Source organism: Hyperoodon ampullatus (assembly GCF_949752795.1).
Source record: "Hyperoodon ampullatus genome assembly, chromosome: 13".
NCBI classification, from domain to species: Eukaryota; Metazoa; Chordata; class Mammalia; order Artiodactyla; family Ziphiidae; genus Hyperoodon; species Hyperoodon ampullatus.
Genome location: NC_136926.1, coordinates 63,849,146 through 63,863,071, shown reverse-complemented (window position 1 = coordinate 63,863,071; position 13,926 = coordinate 63,849,146).

The following is a 13,926-nucleotide window of genomic DNA, read 5'->3' as shown; positions in this document are numbered from 1 at the left end:
GGCAAGAGGGCCAGAGAAAGAGTCTCCCCAAATGCTTGCTGAATATTGACTGACAGAAGTTCAACTCGATGTAGAATGGTACATACTGAACAAATGCTAAATATATATTCTCTTCACCAGCATCGGTAATTTGCATGGAATTCTAGAGGCCATTTGCGTAATATGGAGAAGACATACGACAATGGGCTGAGATACTCTTCTTGCTCAGTGGGAGGCAGGGCCAGGACTGGAGCCCAGTTCTCTGGATACACTTTGCCGCATTATGTTTGGGGTCACAAGAGTGTAGTATAAGACACAGCCTCCCCGCCTTTTCAAGTCAAGGCACACAGAACATGAGACTGTACTTGAAGCACAGTAGGTAAAGTGGGGGTGTTCCCAGAAGTCAGAGGTACCCAATCTGGGGATCCTGGCCACCTAGAGGGCTGAGAGGATCAATAGCTCAGCAACCCGTAACCTGTTCAAGGCCCTCAGATTGGGAAGTTTGGTGTGTGAATGGAACTGTGGAAACGGGAATCCATCCCAGCCATTCATTGTGGCCGTGCCAGAGAGAGCAGGAGTCAGAGCGCTCCTCGGGGTAAGTACCCTGCTCTTCCACTGGCCACTCCCACTTGCTCTCAGTGTCCTCTCAAAAAGCCACCAGGTCTCAGGGTAGAGCAGGATCTAAAGGGGCCACTCACATCATTCTATGTCTTGAAAATCAGAGCCCCTATCTTATCTTAAAGACCTACAATGATGTCCTCCATAATTAAGTTCCTCAGATAGATCACTCAAGGAAGAGGCCCGTTCTTTGTTTTACTTTCATGTCTCTTAATGTAATCAGGGTCTGATCCAACTTGGAGCAATTCTTGTCCTCGTGGGGATGGAGAACGGACGAGTAAGGCCTTTACTGACCAGAGGCAACCAGGAATAATGGGGGGATAAAACATTTTAACATACAAAGTTGTCAGTCCCTCACTAGAAAACCCACCTTGGTGTGAGACACTTCTAAGCCACACAAGCCTTTTTTTTCTTTACCTTTTAGCATTTCTTTATCATTAAAAGAGGAACATAAAAAACATACATAGGGTGTGGTACCTGCCCACAAGGGGCTTACAATCTACTTAGGAAAATGAGGACCATCTAGGAAGCAAAAGAGAACAACAATACGTTGTAACAGACAACAAACAATGTGTTGTAAATGGTAATGACGCTGAGTGTCACAGGACATGCTGCCCCTGGTAATCACCCCGAGTTGTCAGCAGTGATGAGTGTTGACTGGATTATCAAGACTAGATGTGGCAGATGGTAAGAGCTTGATTAGTTCCACTTCATCTTATGTTTGGAAAAGACCTGAAATCTGAGGTCAAATGTCTGCTAAGAATGTGGACAGTTTTTCAAACTATGGGGTGTGACCCACTAGCGATGATGATGATATCAGTTTGAGAGGTTATTACCGGCGTGTTTTTAAATGAAACAGAATGGAACAGTGGGATAGGATAGGATAGGATACAGGATAGGACAGGACAGGACAGGATAGGACAGGACAGGACAGGACAGGATAGGATAGGATAGGATAGGATAGGATAGGGTAGGATAGGATAGGATAGGATAGACAGAATAGATCAGAGTGCATCTGCTGTGTAGTAAGAACCACAGTATAAGACTTCTGTTTCACATGTGTGTGGGAGGGAGGGAGGGTGGTGGGGATATACTAGGTCCAGATGTAAAATGCATTTTTCTCTGTGGGTCATAGTCAAAATAATCTGAAAGAGACTCTCATGGGAGATCACTACTTTCCTTCACCCTTTTCTTTTACCAGAAGAGATATCTGTCTATCCAACTCCTTGCCCCAGTTCAATGCAATTCAATGAACATCTTATTGGGCACCTACTATGTGCCAGGCCCATGAGGGATACAGAGCCAAGTTAGATGCTGTGCCTGTCCCATGTGCGACATTAAGGAATTAGTCCATATTCAGCATTCAGCACTTACTGTGTGCTCTGTGCAGGACACAGAGGGCCTTGAACAGGAGGGCCATGGGCCAGCACCCAGGGAGCCCAGGGTCTAGCGGGGAAATAGGCAAGCACAGGTAAACTAGCGCAGGTGGGGAGTGCAGGGCTAGGGGGGAACGCTGGTGTAGGCTCAGGGTGGGGGGAAGTCAGGATAGACCTAACTAAGCTGTGACCTAAGGGAGAGAGGGCAGTGACCCCAACAAGGAGGAGGAGTTCCAGGCAGAGAGGGTGGCCCAGAGGTTAGTAGAGCGAACAATTTGTCCTGATTTGCCCAGAATTTTTCTGGTTTGGGCACTGAAAGTTTTGCATTCCAGGAAACCCCTTAGTTCCAGGCAATCCGGTATGGCTGGTCATCCTCGAGGTAAGAGAAAGTGTGATATATTCTGGAAATTGAAATTGGTTCAATTTATGACGTTTAATAAAAAAGGTCCCCTAGATTTTGTCTAAAATCTAAAAGTTGATCCTAAGGCATCGTACTTAAATATTGAGTTTGTTTATTGTCACCTAAATTCAGTTGTTTTAGTGTTTTTAATTAATGTTTAACTCTAGAGTAGGCCTAAAGCTGAAAACAGAGACTTTGGGAAGCAGATAGGTAACGGAAACCAGAGACTGCCAACCAGATGAGGACAGTGGTGACAAGAGGCTGCCAGCCCTGCCCAAAGAGGGCAACATTTACTCAGCCCCAGCTGGCTGTAGGCCTGAGGGAACATTGCCAAATGTCCTGATATTTCAAAGGAAGCCCCAAATCAGAATTTTTATGTCTCCTAATGTTAAAGTGGTGGTGACAAATTCTAGATTTTTTTTAAAAAATATATAGTGCCCAACAAAACATTCTGTGACTGTTCATTTCCACCCCTCCCGTCACCATTCATAACAACTGGTCAATGGAACTACTGCCCCCTTTTAGCAGCACAACCAAATTGCAGGATGTTCTTTTTGAGAGGGAACAGATCTCTTTTGTTAGAGTACCCAGGATAAAAGAGTCATAGGTGAACCCCTTACTATGGAAAAGGTTGTATGGGGATCAGGAGTGAGGCCACAACAGAGAAAGAAGGGCTGAGTGGAAAGCATCAAAAACCAAGCCTTGGGCTTCCCTGGTGGTGCAGTGGTTGAGAGTCCGCCTGCCGATGCAGGGGACGCGGGTTCGTGCCCCGGTCCGGGAAGATCCCACATGCCGCGGAGCGGCTGGGCCCGTGAGCCATGGCCGCTGAGCCTGTGTGTCTGGAGCCTGTGCTCCGCGGCGGGAGAGGCCACAGCAGTGAATGGCCCACGCACAGCAAAAAAAAAAAAAAAAAAAAAAAAAAAAAAACCAAGCCTTGCCAGTGTCCCACTTTGGGGCAGGACTGGCCCAGGCTCCGTGACAGGGAATCAAAGTCAGCCAGCAATTGATCTTGGGTCGGGCCTTGAATATGACACCTCAGCATGAAAGTGGCTGTCTTGCTGGCTGATTTATAAAACCCCCAAGAAGAGCCTCAGGGCAGAATCCTTGGTCTGCCCTTCACCAAGGCAAACTGCATCCCATCAACAGCAAGGCCAGGCCCCTGGGAGAGCAGCCATGTTGGTCTCGGCATCTGCAGATCTGAGCTCATCCAGATCTACTGCAGCCAAGGCAAAGCTAAGTGGCCCTGGGTGCTTGTCCCTGCCTCCAGGACTTAATGATTACACAGGGGCAGGCAGCTCTGCACGTGGATTTCCTGCATCTCCCGTCGACAGGTTCCCCCAGCAGGCTGCCCTGGCTTCACTTGCTCCAGATCTCTCCTTCTTCCTCTCTTGGGCTGTTGGTCTGCCTGTCTGCCTGTCTCCTTTTCCCTAATTTTCAAGAGACAAGTTCAGCCCCAATCTCTGATTAGGTAAAGGGGCATCTACCCATGGGCTAAGATTTCAGGACTATTTCTCTGCCACCAATTTTCCCCCAGGTACTACCCCAAATCTCTATACCTTAGCAGGAGAGAAAGGTTTTAATTACGCTGTGTGAAATAAGACTTAAAATGCAAACAGCAATACCTGTGCACACCTACATGCACACACATGCATGTACATGCACACACAGTGTACATATATGCACACAAACATGTACACACACATTAGACCAGGAGTCAGCAGTCCTGGGCTCCCTTCCCAGTCTGCCACTGACCTCTGTGTAAAATCGGGGGATACGCTTCTCCTCTCTGGCCTCAGTTTCCCTCTCTGTAAAATGAGGGGGTAGGAGTGAATGACACGCTCTCAGCCAGCCTCTCTGATTCTCTACAAAGTCAGACTGAGATGCAAGCTCACTGGTAGAGGGTGTTTTCTTGAATAAGGAGACAGTGCGCAGGGCAGTGGGCAGCTGAAAGGAGGGCGGGGCTCCACCAAGGGGGAAATGGACCCAGACAGAGGCAGAGGCTGTGGGAGCTGCAGACCAAAAGCACTGACTTCCCTTCTGCTCAAGGCTGGTGCTGCCTGCCAGGTGCCTGTGACAGGCATCTCTGAATGAAATTCCATATCATATCTTGCCCTACCTCCCCTCTCTGTGCAGACCACTGTGCTGGGGGCCAGAGAGGGCTGCCTTTGCCTCAGTTCTCCTTCCTGCTTTGGAATGTCTCCCACCCACCCCCTCATGGAGAGATTGTAGGAAGCTGTTGTCAGATCAGAGCAGGAAAGATACCAGGGAGGTAAGATAGGTAGCACAGTGGTTCAGAGCAAGGCCTTTGATGCCATACAGTCTTAGGTTTAAGCTCCAGCTCTGTTTCTTGGGCCCATTACTTAACCTGTAAGACTCAGTTTTCTCGTCTGTAAAATGTGAATAAGAATAGTATCTATCCCATAGGGTTGTTGTGAGAAATAAGTAAAATAATTCAGGCATGGCAAAGACTGTCATCGCCAACCTAATATCTACTCTCTCCGTCCTTTCTAAGAGAATCCCCATTTTGTTGGGGGTTCACTAAGCCTAGCTAAATAAACTACATCTCCCAGTTTCCCTGCAGCCAAGGATTGCTGGAGAATACACTTCTGCCCAATGATGTATAAGTGGAAGCTACATGGGGAGTTCTAGGAGATGATTGCTTGCCTAATATAGGTCTTGCCCCCTTTCTTCTACCTTTGTCCTTCCTCCTGCTGAGAACACAGGTGATGGCTGAAGCTGCAGCTGCAGCCATGTTGCAGTCATGAGGGAAAGGCCAAAGGCATAGTAGAGACCTTGGCTGTCACTCACACAACCAACCACTGGTGCCAGACTTCCTGTTTATAACCACTATTTCATTTTAGTCCCCCTTACTTGGGTTTTCTGTTTCATGGATCTGAGCCTAATCCCCAGTTGGCCCATTTTAACTCAGTGCCACACACACAATAAGCATTTAATACCTCTTTTCCACTATATGGGATGGATCCCTGTTGGCCCACTGCAGGGTACCTCGTGGAGGGAGACACCAGACAAGACTTCAGTGTGACATAGTAGGTCTGACTCCACTACTCTTTAGCTGCGGGGCCTTCAGTTAGTCCTTTTGCCTCTCCAGCCTTCAGTTCCTCATTTGGGGGTTGGACCAGAATATGTATAAAGCTCCTTTGGACTCTGACCATCCCTAGATCCATACAGTTTCCCAAGGACATCCAGGCCCACCATCTGATCCCTCACGCTCTACACTTCAGTGCAGCCCCCAGGGCCTCCTCCAATACCCCAACCCCTAACCCAGCCCCCTGCAAGTTTTCCTGAGATGCTGAGACTTTTCCAGAAAAGGCAGCTGTTTAAACTGAAGGCCATGCTGGCTTAGTTAATTTTGCCACGTGGTTTAAATAAGAAAGAATACCAAGAGTAACATAGAGCCTTATGAATCAATGTCATTAAATAATTTTGGTAACATTTCACACTAAAGTAGTATGAATATTTTATTAAGAGCTAAGTAAATTTCCCTTTTTCTTAAATTATGCTAGGATGTATGAACGCATAAATAATTGCTTGAGCTGCTTCTTTGAAGTGCTTCCTCGCAAGTTGCAATATCATCTATTAACTAGTTTACAATCATTCCGACGGGTCTCCGTGTATCTTGGAATAATTTACTTTGGCAAGCAACTTTGATGAATCATTTATTCATCATTATTAATGTATTTATACATGCTGCTTTAATTTAGCCCTCCATTTCCTTTTGCTTCCTTGCAGCGTACTGACCAAAAATAAGAATGCTTAGGGCAGGATTTTTACTTTGCTCCTTAGCTGATTTTTTAGCATCTCTCTTCCTGCCTACCTGGCCAGGTGCTCTGTACGTGCTGGCTAAGTGAGAGGAGAGGGACTCCCTATTCCATACAGCTAGGATGGGAAGAAAGAGAAGTAACATTTATTGAAGACCCACACTTTGGTCCAGGTACCTTAGCAAATAGTTATTGAATGTTTAGCATGTACCAGACACCATTCTAGCAACTTTTCATGTATCATCTCACTTAATTTTCTCAATGATAATTTCTAACACTTACATAGCACTTTTAAGATGCCAGGCCAGGCTTTAAGTGTTTTGTGTATATTAATTCATTTAATCCTCACAGCAGCCCTACAATTTGGTACTATCATGATTCCCATTTTAAAGATGTTGGAATTAAGGCACAGAGAGGTTGAGTGAATTGCCCAAGGTCACAGAGGTAGGAAATGACAGAATTGAGATTCAGATCCAGGTAGTTTAGTTTCAGAGGCCACACCCTAAGCCACCATCTTACCTGTTGATAATCAGATGAGGTAGGCTCTATTTTTAACCCATTTTTCAGAAGAGAAAACTAACATGCAGAGGGTAAGTGATTTTCCCAAATCTTCAAAGCTGGTGAGTAAAGAACAAGGATTCACCACCTCCCATAATGCTTTATACATCATCTCGTCACACTCTGTAAATCAGATGTTTTTATTCCCATTTCATAGATGAAGAAACCAAGCGTTAGAGGTTTTATAATCTACAAAAAGATCGCATGATTATTATGTCAGAGCTGAGATTCAAACCAAGGTCTACCTGGCTCTTTCAGTCATAGCATGATAGGAAGAGAAGAGTAATGCCTTTCATTTCAGAAAGCTTTGGTTTAGGCCCACACTCCATTTTATTGTCTCCTTTCACTCAAGTCTTAAATGCCAGTCCAAGTGCTCAGAGCTCTGCCCGCTTTTGACATTTCTGCACTGAGGGAGAGGAGAAAGGCAAAGGAGTCTTCCTGGATACTATGAGGAGGTTGAAACAAGGCCTGGGACACTCAGATTCAGGCGTCTCTCCATGTGGCCCCATTAAGATGCAGCTATATCTCCCATTTCCCCCATAACGAAGTCACTATCACAATCACTGTTTTCTCCAGCCCCTTTGTCAGACACACCATGGGAGGAAGGGAAACAAGCTATTTGAATGTACAGAGAAAGCCTTTGGGTTGAATTTTCAGCTGGAAAATGTAGTTAGAAAATCAGATGAACACTCAGACCAACAGGGCTCTGAAGCCGAGGAAGAAAGAACCCCAAAAGACTGAAGAATCTTCTCAGGGAATCTTGAGGCCCTCACATGATTTAATAAGGTCCAAACCTGAAGCAGGAAAATGCACTGAGAATCTTTCCTGGGCCCTTCCTGTCTCTTTATCTTCATGCTTTAAGGAGTACTGGTTTTAATAAGCACTTGCTCTAAAAGTGTTGCAATGTAGTCCTGAAGAAAGCACGTTTTCAAGAGTGAGAGTATATAACTGACACTCCTGAGACCAGCAAAGTGGACTTTGGAATGAGGCACTTAACTGAGAAGTGACTTTTTGGTGCACCCTCTGATTGTACTGGAGAGGAGGGGAAAAGGAAAAAGAAAATTTAAGAACTTTTCTTCAGAGCTGGACTCTTCCTTAGAAGAATGCTGCTAATACTAAAAATAAAACCTTAGGCGTATTACAAAACCTAGAGCAGATTGACAGTTCTTAGATTCCAAAATAAGATGTTTCTGTGAATTGTTGTTAAAAAAAAAAAAAAAGGTGGGGGAGGTACCAATGAAATAGAGACTTTTGATATGCATGGGGTGTTGGACTAATGGTGGAGGTTCAAGAAATCAAGGAGGTCGTGAATGAGACATGTGGACACAGGAAAATCTTTTAGACCTTTTCAAACAATCAAGTCATCACTGAACTTAAATGGCTGCTTGATCCGGTCCAGACCAAAGACATGTGCCCCATGGAATGTGCTGGTGCAGGCAAAGACCTACATCCTCAGTCCATTTCATCCGTTTAACAAACATGACCAAGATGAACACCAAGGTCTCATGCTGAGGATAAAAATATGAACATGGTGTGGTTCTCAAGGAGCTCCAGCCTAGTAAGGGGGATGGTTGATTATACTAAATGTAAACTGGAAAGTTTTTTTACAGCTCAGAAACACACACATGAATCCCCCTGAAGTAAGGGTTATTCTGGGAGCTCAGGAGATGCCCTGGCCCTAAGCCCAAGTCATGCAGATGTCATTTGGACAGAGGAAACTGGATGCCCCCAATCACACAGTGGCCCCCAACCCTGCTTTTTAGGGTCCCCAGGCCCAACCCTCAAGTCCCTTAGTCCCTTAGACTGAGCAGTTTGCAGTGCCTGTCACTTTTACATGCCAGCATCATTTCCTGCATCCACACAAATAAACGTGGACAGCAAGCCAGAGCCATCTTGTTTGCTGCTATTGGATTTATGACATGTCAAGTTTAAATAGCACGTGCAAGGCTTACGATGGAGGAGACACAGAAATTCATTTTTCAAGCCCATCAAGGCTCTGAGCCCTAACCTCCCTCCATCCCCACCCTCACCCCCTCATCTGCAGGGGCCAGGAGAACAATTTCATGAAATCCTGATGCTGAGAAGAGGCCTCCCTGGATCTCCACTTTCAATTCTGCTTCTGTCTCTATCTCTTTTCTTTTTCCCTCAAGTCCCCCAAAACACCAAAATAGCAAATGCCACTTAACCAGTACCCGATAGAAACCAATTAACCTTTATGCAAGTTTGCTTCTGCTGTGCAGAAACCCTAATCTTATGCCTGGGGCTGAATTTTTAATCCCTTACAAATGCTGCCTTCTTGCTGCCCAGCTGACATGGCTGGCTTTAATTTAGGCCTGCTCCACCCACATTTTGTGCTTTTCTTTTTCTGGATGTGAGAACCTTTTTCCCTATCTTCCCTGCCCCTCATCAGCAAATTACACTGCTCAGTTGCCCCCAGCTTCTCCCATAACAGAGACAACTTGGACTTAACCCATTAGAGAGCCTAGAAAGCTTTGCTACAGTACCTAGTAAGTCTTGTGATAATTGATTGGTAAGACAAGCATTTGGGTTGCAAAGTAGTCTTGGTCAGGTTTTCATTTTGCAGCAAACCCCAAAATTAAAAATCACCTCCAGGGTATAATTCTTTTGCAAATAATATGAGCTGGGCTTTCTGCTTTTGTCAGGTGCACTGTCACTCCAGGCTGGTGTCATATGTTATTCCGGCTGCATGTAAAAGGCCTGTAATAAAAACATTGGCAACAGAAATGATGTCAAGAATGGGAATTTCAATTTACAGTCGTGAAACAATGTGAAAACCACACTCCTTAACAAAAAATTGAAGCCAATTTTAGGCAAGAGAAAATTACAAAGTAGGGCCCCTAAAGCCAGTTGGTTTAATCTGTGACAAGGCAGTCAGTATTTGGGGTGCTGTGTTAGGCTGTGGTCAAAACTGAGTTAGGCTAGAATCACCTAAGAAGCAGGGCCTTGAATTCTTGAAAATGAACAAATGTGATTCAGCCACCTAGTTATTTTATTCTCAAGCCACAGTGAATTGCAGTCAGATAATTTAAATCTCCGCCTTTGGCCGTGATGTCACTTTGGAATACTGCACCCTTCTCCACCCTTGCCAAAAGGCCCACTCCTCCCCATCCATAAAAACTCAGCACAAATGGCTCCCCTTCCAGGAAGACTTCCTGATTTTACTCCTCTCCCATTTCCCATTGTAGAGTGTTTAAATAGCACAGTCTTACAACTGTTGCTTAACTTTTCAGCCTCTCCCTCCACACTTCCCTGAGAATAGAGAACATATGTTACTCCTCTTTTAAGCTCCAACATCACAGTGCCTGGCACATAGTAAGTGCCCAGTAAATATTTATTGAATGAATGGATATATCAAAATATAGAAACATATATGAGATGAAGCAAAGGGCTGAGTTTTAAAGAACTGATTATTCTAGAATCATCTGTTGAATTCCATGATTTATTTATCTGGCATGGTCTTTCTAAATGCCTACCAGATACTCAACTTTGTGTTAAGTACATAAAGGTGATAGGAGGAAAGGAAAGAATCCCTGCTTTTGAGAAACTTATCATCAGATTAGGACATTTCTATATGAGAACAGTAGGAAACAGTCCACGGCAGAATTAATACAGCACAGTAGGATGGTCATGTTGGCGTGCCAAGATAGGAGTTAAGAAAATATTCCCTGTCACTATCCCACCACCACAAGTCATTACATGACTTTGGACAAGTCACTCCACCTCTTTGGACTTCAGTTTTGTCATATGTAACATCAAAGAACTGAAACAATACTGGGATAATTGCTACTTATATGGAAGAAAATAAAATAAAATTTCAGTTTTATGTCACATAGAAAAATAATTTCCATGTGGATTAATGACCTAAATGTAAAACAGCAAAACACTAAAACTTTTTTAGAAAATTGTATAAATATATCTCAACGGCATCAGTTTAGGAAAGATTTCCCTAACAAAATGTGAAAAGCAAAAGCCATAAAGGAAATATCTGACAAATGAGACTAACTTAAAACAAACACATATACTAATCAAAGTGAAAAATGAAGCTACAACCTGGAGGAAGATATCTACAACTGTCATGATGAAAGATATGAGTAGTCAGAATAATTAAAGAACAATTGCAGATCTATTAGAAAAAGACAGATAACCCAGGAGAAAGATGACCAAAGTAATGACACGTAATTCACAAAAGAGGAGAATGACTGATAAATTTGTGAGAAGATATTTGATCTCAGTAAAAATCAGAGAAATAAATAAAATGACAATGAGATACAATTTTACAGCCATCAGATTGAAAAATCTGATAATACCTAGTTTTATCAAAGATATGTCACGATGGAGACTCTTACATGCTGCAGATAAGAATGTAAATTGGTACAGGTACTTTGGAGGACAATTTGGCAACAACCAGTAAAGTTGAAGCTGCCCATACCCTGTGACTCAGCAATTCCCTCTGCTATATACAAGGAGACATGTACAGGTATATTCCTTGCACTATTCCTTATTATAATCAAATGCTGGAAATAACTTAAATGACTGGGATTAGTAGATTCAAAAAATACAGTATAGTAACATAGTACTGTACCATAGGATACAGTATGGTAACATAGTATAATATACTATATAGTAGGGACTTCCCAGGTGGCACAGTAGTTAAGAATCTGCCTGCCAGTGCAGGGGGCATGGGTTCGATCCCTGGTTGGGGAAGATCCCACATGCCGCAGAGCAACTAAGCCCGTGCGCCACAACTACTGAGCCTGTGCTCTAGAGCCCGCGGGCCACAACTACTGAGTCCTCGCGCCACAACTACTGAAGCCCACATGCCCTAGAGCTGGTGCTCCACAACAGGAGAAGCCACCACAATGAGAAGCCCGCGCACTGCAACAAAGAGTAGCCCCCACTGGCCGCAACTAGAGAAAGCCTGCACACAGCAACAAAGATCCAATGCAGCCAAATGACAGCAACAACAACAACAAAATATATACTATATAGTACTATAGTATATTACTGCTATAGTAAAGCATAGTAGTATAATCATACAATGAATCCTATACAGCTCTTAAAACTAATTCACTAGGTCTACATGTAGCAACCTGGCTGAATCTCAAAAATGTAATGTTGAGGAAAAGCAGTAAGTTACAGAGTTATAGGTCCTGGATGATGGCATTGTTATGAAGTTTAGCGCAAAGCAATACTACATTGCTATGGATGAAGAACGTAGAAAAGTATAAAAACTGGGCAGGAAAGGTGCTCATCAAGTTCAGGACAGGAGTTAACCTCCGGGAGGTAGAAAATGGAATGGCAGTGGGGAGGGGGTTTGCAACAAGGGAGGCATCAGGGATAAGGTAACATTTAATTAATGTTTTAAAATATTTGGCACACCTCAGTAGTGGACAGATGAATGTCCACTATATTATTCCCTATCCTTTCATTATTTCATGTGAAATATTTCATTATTTTAAAAGGTGGAGAGAATACAGACCAAAATGTTCACTATAATTAACTCTGAAGGAGGGGGGATAAGAGTTGCTTTGTTTTGGTTTTGCTTTTGCTTGCGTATGTTTTCTAAGGTGCCTCTAATGTGTGTTAACACGTTTGAAGAAAAATATAGTGAAAGTTATTTACAAAAAGAAAAGATGGAGGTGTTTGGAGTAGATTGATTTAAAGGCCCCTTCTGATTCTTGAATTCTGTGATGAGGACCAGCTTACAACAAGGACAAATATGGGCTCTGTCTTGGTCCATGTAGGAAACTAGCAGGGCAACCAGTGTGTCTAATCAGATCCAAGTGGATTTGGGCATCAGTGCTCCAGGAAGTCACAAGAAGGGAGAGCAGTGCCGTCAGAGGGTCTGCAAGGCCTCAGGATTAGATGGCTGCCAAGGGAGCTGCAGTGCTGTCTTGGGCTGGGCTCCCAACCTCCCAAGAAGAATCCTTCTTTTACTACTTAACACGCATTCACAGCATGATATTGAGCAGGTTACCTTAAACTCTTTATATCTTGATTTTTACAATTGCAAATTAAAAATAGTAGTAGCAATTCCTTTTTAGGGTCATTGGAGAATTAAATAAAATAACCCACTATGAATGTATCCAGCCCATGACCTGTGGTCCATGAGCAGAGCCTGGCCCGGGTTGTAGCTGAGAAGTTGAGTCAGAGGCTGGAGGCTGGGTGTGCACTGTGGGCTGGGCAGGCTGGGGAAGCTGGGTGGGTTTCACCAGGGAAGAGGGCAAAGGGCCACAGCAAAGTCTGCCCTGGGGGACTCATGGGGCAAGCTGAGTGGCACCAGAGGAAATAAATGAGCACAGCCATCAGAGGCCGATGGAACTCAGGGTCTGGTTCCCCGGCTAATGGGAAATTTTTACCCAGGATCCTTCAGTGTCAATCAGTAGACAGTGTCACCCCTTAGGGAAAACTGGGGTCTTCAGGGAATCATGGGCAGGGAAGGTGGATAATGCTCTGTCTGTGTGGCCTTAAGTGAGTCACTGTACCTCTCTGGGCTGCTGTTTTCTCACTTATGAAATGAGGAACTTGGTACCCCAGAAAGAGTGTGAGACTCACAGGCATAAGTGGACCTGCCTTTAGTTGGCTGTGTGGCTTCAGGGAAGTCTCTCACCTTGCCAGGCCTCAGTTTCCTTCTCTCTAAAATGACAGGTATGAACGGCTTATTCTCCAAAGGCCTCTCAAGCTCCGGGGTGGGTCACACACATACACGTGCACACGCACAGGTAAATGGGGCCAAGTTTAACACAGAACAGGGTTTAGAGGAAACTGAACTACCTGGCATATTAAAATCTCGTATCTAAGATTTAAATTTTTTTAAACACAGCCACATGCAGGATGACTCCTCCAGAGTAGCTGCCTCTGAGGTATGATTTGAGAGGCACTGAGCTCTTCCCTTGAAAATCACAGTTGCCCAGGCCTGCCTGCTGCAGTGCCTGAGATGCTGCCTTTCACAAGCATTGAAAACACCATGTCCAAAGCAAGGCTAGCCCTGGGGGCATTACTTCTTCAGCTTGGTTCCCCATTTCCCAACCGGCTATAAGCAAATTCCTAGAGGACAGGTCTCAGATGGGGCTGAATTTGAATGACCATGAAAAAGGAAGGGTATTCTAAAGCAAAGCCCCATCATGTGGGAGTTGGAAGTGCCTTTCCAGGTCATCAGTAAACAATGTCCCCTCATCTCCTACCTGCTCTTTAG